Source organism: Triticum aestivum, chromosome 6B (genome assembly GCF_018294505.1).
Source record: "Triticum aestivum cultivar Chinese Spring chromosome 6B, IWGSC CS RefSeq v2.1, whole genome shotgun sequence".
In the NCBI taxonomy this organism is placed as follows: domain Eukaryota; kingdom Viridiplantae; phylum Streptophyta; class Magnoliopsida; order Poales; family Poaceae; genus Triticum; species Triticum aestivum.
The window spans coordinates 491,208,931-491,216,911 of record NC_057810.1 but is presented as its reverse complement, the minus strand read 5'-3'; positions in this window follow the sequence as shown (position 1 = coordinate 491,216,911).

The following is a 7,981-nucleotide window of genomic DNA, read 5'->3' as shown; positions in this document are numbered from 1 at the left end:
ATAGCATCCGCGACGAGTGGCTTGCCCGGCACCTGGGATAGGAAAAGCCGAAATCCATGGCAGCGCTCACATCACTCATGACCCGCTTCTGCGCGGGTGAGGACAGCTGGCTAGCACGCAGCAACAACCTCAGCAAAAATTCTGGTAGTCTGGATTTCAAGGACCGAACTGGCAGGTCGCGTCATAACAAAAACAAACGCCGCATCAACGGCGACAATAGTGAGGATACGGCAGTCAATGCCGGATTTAGAGGCTCTAAACCCGGTCAGCGGAAAAAGCCATTCAAAAGAACCACTCCGGGTCCGTCCAATTTGGACCGAATACTCGATCGCTCGTGCCAGATACACGGCACCCCCGAAAAACCAGCCAACCACACCAACAGGGACTGTTCGGTATTCAAGCAGGCGGGCAAGTTAATTGCCGAAAACAATGACAAGGGGCTGCATAGCGATGACGAGGAAGAGACCCGACCGCCGAACAATAGAGGACAGAAGGGTTTCCCCCCACAGGTGCGGATGGTGAACATGATATACGCAATGCACATACCGAAAAGGGAGCGGAAGCGTGCACTCAGGGATGTATACGCGATGGACCCAGTTGCCCCGAAGTTCAATCCATGGTCCTCCTGCCCGATCACTTTTGACCGAAGGGACCACCCCACCAGCATCCGCCACGGCAGATTCGCCGCATTGGTCCTAGACCCAATCGTCGATGGATTTCACCTCACCAAAGTCCTGATGGACGACGGCAGCAGCCTGAACCTGCTTTATCAGGATACAGTACGCAAAATGGGCTTAGACCCCCCAAGGATTAAACCTACCAAGACGACCTTTAAAGGCGTCATACCAGGTGTAGAAGCCAATTGTACAGGCTCAGTCACACTGGAAGTGGTCTTCGGATCCCCGGATAACTTCCGAAGCGAGGAGTTAATCTTCGACATAGTTCCGTTCCGCAGCGGCTATCATGCCCTACTCGGACGAACCGCGTTTGCAAAGTTCAACGCGGTGCCGCACTACACATACCTCAAGCTCAAGATGCCAGGCCCTCGAGGAGTCATCACGGTCAACGGAAACACTGAACGTTCTCTCCGGACGGAGGAACATACAGCGGCTCTCGCGGCAGAAGGACAATGCAGCCTCTTAAGGCAATTCTCAAGTCCAGCCGTTAAGCGGCCGGACATAGCTAAGCGCGCCCGGAGTAACCTACAACAAGACCACCTGGCATGTTCCGAGCATGCGTAGCACTGCGGCCCCAACCCCAGCCCCTGTAAAACATCAAAACAGGTCCTTCGCGTACACCATTACGCTCTGAAGATACCATGGGCATGGGGAGAGGGGCACGACCACGATAAGCCCAGACTGCGGCTCACCCACACCAGGGGCTCTCAAGTGTGTCGTTCTTTTTTTTCCTTTTTATTTTAACCCACGGGACTCCGTTCGTCAGAGGCCCTGTCCGGCAGCAAACCTGCTGAACTCACGATGCAACAGCCAGGGAAGGATAAAGGCTACAACGAATATCCAGGTGGTCTCCATTACGGGCATTAAATCTGTTTTATACACCACTCCGCAGCCTACCCCTGGAGGGGGACATGTTTAACAGTCCCGTCCCTTGCTTATCGCACTATTTGTATCGTTCTGCATTCATATCAGCACTTCTTGAATAAAACAATGCAGCACCTTTTTGCTTATAATTGCATCTCTTTTTTATACATACGTTCATTTACGACATGTTGCATCCGTACACTTTGGTACGGTTAAAACACACCAGGGGCTTATGTTTCCCGCATCATGGTGTGATAAGTCCGAACACTTTCACAAGTGCGGCACCCCGAACTTATAGCATTATATGCATTGGCTCCGAATCATGTCTTGGGTCAATAGTTGGGTTTGCCCGGCTCCCATGTTTTGGTACCTTACGTTCCATTGTATCGGCTAAGGTAGCACTGGGAGAACCACTGCGATTGCGCCCCAGTTGAGCTGGGTTAACGCCTCAGTGGAGAAAGCTAAAACTGACCGTCATGATGAGGCAAGAGCCGGTCGCTGTTCGAGAGGTTTTTTGCCAGTCCTTAAAGACTTATGCCGCTTAGAGCGAGGAGCCGGATCTTGTCCGGCCCAGGCGTGGATAGCGCCCCAAATTCGGCCTTCCGAAGACTAGGGGCTTCGCCAAAATTTAAAATTATAGAATTCTATGGCTAAGTGAGGGTGTTCAAGCATTATAAGTCCGGTTGCCTTGTTCGCTGTGTTGAGCGCCTCCCTAGATGGACCCAAAAATGGGAACAAGAGTGCTCAAGTTTATCCCGAACACCCCAGCACTCGCGGCATGGGGGCTGAAGCCGACGACTTGCCATCTCTCAGATTTGATAAACAACCGCACAGAAGGTAATATTTTAAATTAACAAGCGTTGCTTAGCGCATATGAACTAAATTTTCAGCGCACAGGATAACAAAATGCGAGTCTACTCAAATATTACATCTTTGGAGCACTCACCCGCAATAGTGCGGGCGCCCTTCAGCACACTCTTATAATACATCTCAGGCGTGCGATGCTCCTTGCCCTTTGGTGGCGGGTCCGTCACGAGTTTCTGGGCATCCATCTTGCCCCAGTGCACCTTTGCGCGGGCAAGGGCCCGACAGGCACCTTCAATACAGGCAGAGGGCTTGATGACTTCAACCCACGAGCACGCATCCACCAGCCGCCGCACCAGGCCAAAGTAGCTCCCAGGCATGGCCTCCTTAGGCCACAGCCGAACTATGAGGCCCTTCATGGCCTGTTCGGATGCCTTGTGGAGCTCGACCAGCTGCTTCAGCTGGTCACTAAGGGGCACCGGATGTCCGGCCTCAGCATACTGAGACCAGAAGACCTTCTCCGTCGAGCTCCCCTCCTCGGCCCGGTAGAACGCGTCAGCATCGGACACGCTGTGAGGAAGATCTGCGAACGCTCCTGGAGAGCTCCGAATTCGGGTAAGCAACAGGTAATTAACACTCACATGCTTACTTTGCATGAAAAATGCCTTACCCGCTGCTATTTTCTTCACCGCCTCGATCTCCTGGAGGGCCTTGTAGGCTTCGGCCATAGCGACTTTGGCACTCTCACGAGCCGTTGCAAGATCAGACTCTCGAGTCTTCGAGTCATGCTCCAGGCTCTCATATTTTTTCACGAGATCCTGGAGCTCTTGTTGTACCTCCGCCACCCGCGCCTCCTGCTTCTCTTGCTCGGTGCGCTCCACGGCCGCATTGCGTTCGGCCGCGGCCACCGCCTCTTTCAGGGACGCCACCTCGTTAGTGGCCCCTGCAATGCCCACGTTATCCTTGTCATTCTTTTTGCAACCAAGATCCTTTTCTGTAAGGTACAATTTTAATAAGGTGTTACTCACCTTCCTTGCCCTCAAGCTGCTTCTTGGCACGGCCGAGCTCGTTCTCGGACCGCTCGAGGCTTTCCTTCAAAGTATTGACCTCCGCAGTCAGTGCGGCAGAGGTCAGCAGCGCAGCCTGCAATCCCATATTGACATATTTTTTATGACTCCTGCGTATATCTTTTTAGATCCTCAGTCCGGCTCTTCTTTCCAAACACCGAACCGAGCATCAGGGGCTACTGTCTATGCGGTACTATTTTACATATATCGAAATTCTTACCTCAAAGCCTGTTAGAAGGCTGCTGCAGGCTTCGGTCAGCCCGCTCTTGGCGAGCTAAACCTTCTGAATCACCGCGCTCATAACAGCGCGGTGCTCCTCTTCAATGGAGGCGCCATTGAGCGCCTCCAGCAAGTTATCCGGCGCCTCCAGTTGGACGGAGGCTGCCGGCGTCACGGTCTTGCCCTTCTTACGAAGGGGTCGCCCGCCGGACTCCGGAGCCACTGTGGGTTCCGGGGCCGAGTCCAGTGCAAATTCCGGGAGGTTGTCCTGTGACACCTCCGGGGCCTCCTCCTCCTGGTGGGCCCCTTCCTGGGATCGCACCTCGGCATCGTCCGCGTCACGGGGGGTGGAGGCAGTCGGAAGAGAATCCATATCCGACGCACCTAAGGACCCGCTCGACGAAGCGGGAAGATCATCCTTGGGCGGACTGCAGGGTTGTATGCGTCATTAGAAAGACATTATGTGGCGAAAAGGAAAAACCTTGAAGTTATTCGGGAGTCCGGATACTTATGATCTCGCAAGGGGCTTGGCCCTTGGAGGCCAGTCCTCGTCGTCGTCGCTGGCGTTGGCAGAGCAGTCTGGGGGAAGAGTTTTTCCCTTCTTGGACCCTTCGGCCTTCCTTGTTGGGGAGGCCTTCCTTTTCTTCCCTCCCCCCGCTGGGGGAGAGGCTTTCTTCTTCTTCTCCTCGCCTTGGTGGGAGGAGTCGGCCTCGGATTCATCATCCGATAACACTTGAAAACAGGAACTCTTTCGAGTACCCGTGGCCTTCTTCTTGGCCTTCTTCTCCGGCACCACGTGGGGTGCCGAAGCCAGCAGCCCCGTTAGGCGGGCGTCCGTTGGGTCCTCTGGCAATGGGGCCGGACAGATGGTCTGTTCGGCCTTCGACAACCAGTGCTGTCAAAGGTAAAGGGAGTTTAGATCCCGCATAGAGTCAAACTATGGAAAACAAGTGTTCCGTAAAGGAAAAAATCACTTACCTCGTCAGCCGGACGCTGCGAGCTGAATCCGTGATCTTCGGTAGTGGATGCGGGAGCCTCGGCACCCTCGAACAGCACCTTCCAGACATCTTCGTACGTAGTGTCGAAGAGCCTGCTCAGAGTCTGGTGCTGCGCCGGATCGAACTCCCACATGTTGAAACCCCGTCGTTGGCACGGGAGAATCCGGTGGATGAGCATGACCTGGACTGCGTTGACAAGCTAGAGCTTCTTGTCCACCAGCTTCTGGATACAGGCTTGGAGTCCGGTCAGCTCCTCCGAATCCCCCCAGATCCGGCCACTCTCTTTCCAGGAGGTGAGCCGTGTAGGGATGCCGGATCTGAATTTGGGGGCCGCTGCCCAATCAGGGTCACGCGGCTCGGTGATGTAGAACCACCCCGATTGCCACCCCTTGATGGTTTCCACAAAAGTGCCCTCCAGCCAAGTAACGTGGGACATCCTGCCCACCATGGCGCCTCCGCACTCCGCTTGGCTGCCCTTCACAACCTTCGGCTTGACACTGAAGGTCTTGAGCCACAACCCAGACTGGGGCCGGATGCAGAGGAAGGCCTCGCACACGACGATAAACGCCGAGATGTTGAGGATGAAATTCGGGGCCGAATCATGGAAATCTAGGCCGTAGTAGAACATGAGCCCCCGGACAAAGGGATGAAGTGGGAAGCCCAGTCCGCGGAGGAAATGGGGAAGAAATACTACCCTCTCATGGGGCCTGGGGGTGGGATTGAGCTCTCCCTCGTCGGGGAGCCGGTGTGCGATGTTGCTGGACAAATATTCTGCGTCGCGCAGCTTCTGGATCTGCCCCTCCATGACGGAGGAGGCCATCCACTTGCCTCCCGCTCCGGACATAGTTGGAGAAGGTTGAGGTGAGAAGTGCGGACTTGGGCGCTAGAGCTCGAGTTCGCGAAGATGGATAAGCCAAGGAGGAAGAAGGCGCAGGTAAAAGGGTTGGATCTTTATCCCCTTATACGGGCGGACAAAAACATGTGTCCCCACCAGCCTGGTAAAACTCGCTTATCTCCCAAGCATCACAATCAACGGTGCGGTTGGGTTACCCACGTCCATATTGATGGGAATCCCGGAATAAGGGGAACACGATCTCTGCTTCGACAAGACGTGCCAAGGAAACCGCTTCGCTAAACGCGCTGAGGTGGAACAATAAAAACAATTTGAGTAAAGGCTTGATAGTGGTGTGACGTCGCGCCACAAAATACGTCAGCAGATTGAACTTGTGTAATATTATTCTCTCTATGGTGGTACGTGGAATTTATTTTTGCAGAGCCGGACACTATCCTGGTGTTCACAATCTTCTATAAATTATTCGAAGGAAGAACCCGCCTTGCAATGCCGAAGACAACATGCACGCCGGACTCGTCGTCATTGAAGCCTGGTTCAAGGGCTACTAAGGGAGTTCCGGACTAGGGGGTGTTCGGATAGCCGAACTATCGTGATCGGCCGGACTCCAAGACTATGAAGATACAAGATTGAAGACTTCGTCCCGTGTCTGGATGGGACTTTCCTTGGCGTGGAAGGTAAGCTTGGCGATACGGATATGTAGATCTCCTACCATTGTAACCGACTCTGTGTAACCCTAGCCCTCTCCGGTGTTTATATAAACCGGATGGCTTTAGTCCATAGGACGAACAACAATCATACCATAGGCTAGCTTCTAGGGTTTAGCCTCCTTGATCTCGTGGTAGATCTACTCTTGTAACACACATCATCAATATTAATCAAGTAGGACGTAGGGTTTTACCTCCATCAAGAGGGCCCAAACATGGGTAAAACATCTTGTCCCTTGTCTCCTGTTACCATCCGCCTAGACGCACAGTTCGGGACCCCCTACCCGAGATCCGCCGGTTTTGACACCGACACCCCTCCATCGCCCGTGCGCGCTTCCCGCTTGAAACGGTCAGCGCCGCTCCAAAGAATCGGTGCCGCATTCATGCCCGGGCAGAGCGGACATGACCTCTCACTGGCGCAAGAGTGATGGTTGCTTCGTCCGTCCAACTTACTGTTGGGTCTATGTGATTTGACGGCTCATTGGACTTCATTACTGAGGTGGTAGGGCTGCTGGATGTCCCACGCTTTCGGCGAAAGGAGGTACTACTACTACTAGATTACAATTTTCTCCATTCTTACAACGGAGGAGTGCAAGAGCAATGAAAACACGCAGGCTCAGTGATTACATGGCCCACCTCACACTATCACCATGCGACAGCTAACTCTTTACATAGTACTCCCTCTGTTCCTAAATATTACTAGATGAGTCCGCGCGTTGCCGCGAAACAGCGGTATATCTCTCTGCGCAAAATTATCGATTTCATAGAACTAAAAAAACTCTATAACCGCATGACAAATGTGGTAGCCAAACTAAATAAACTCCCATCATCATTTAGATCATCCCACGTAAGGAAAAAAGATCAGCCAACTCCTACTGCATAATGGGATTATATTTTTCTTTTTGACATGTTAGTGGGACTTAAAAGCTCACTTACATGCATGCTACCGGTGCATGCTTGCATGCAGACATGTTGATGTGATTTCAAACCCACTCACATGCATGTGCCACGGTATTTCTGCATGCTTGCATGTGGCTTAGTGCGGAGCCTCTCGACGTCTAGATCAGACGGCTATTATGGACTGATTTACTTAATCTAATGGCTACATCAATTTTGATGATGTGGCTCAAGGAGAGGATAGAGAATTCCTAGTAGTGGGGGCTAGCTATTACTAGTACTCCCTCCATCTAGGTGAGTAAGTCATCTTAGGTTGTGCACCGTGACCAAGGAGGAGGGGAAAACGAGCGAACTTAATGTTCATTTGCTAATTAATAACATTGCATGCAATGCACTAACCACTGCATGTCATGTTTGGTAGTCTCAAGTCATTGAAAACATGCACACCCCACATCTCTTATTGGTTGATATGTCAAGAAACAAGAAACAAGGTAGAATTTAATGCACCGTGCCTAAGTGTTTTGGGATTATTTGATTTTCGTAAGATGACTTACACACCTAGACGGAGGGAGTAGATAAGTATTTGTAGAGATTCCACTAGGTGAACTACATACAGAACAAAATGAATGAATCTACACTTAAAATGCATCTATATACATCCGCATGTGCTTCATGGTGAAATCTCTACAAAGACTTATATTTAGGAATGGAGGAAATACTAGTAAACTATGTACTATAATTTATCAGCGAGATAAATTTCTACAATGCTATGAAGCTTCCACCTTCTGTTACATGCATCTTGCGTCCAAGGTTGCCCGTTGCAACATTTCATCAAATACAAAGGAGACTAACATGCATGCTATTGCATCTCAATGATTGATAGATCATATCAAATATG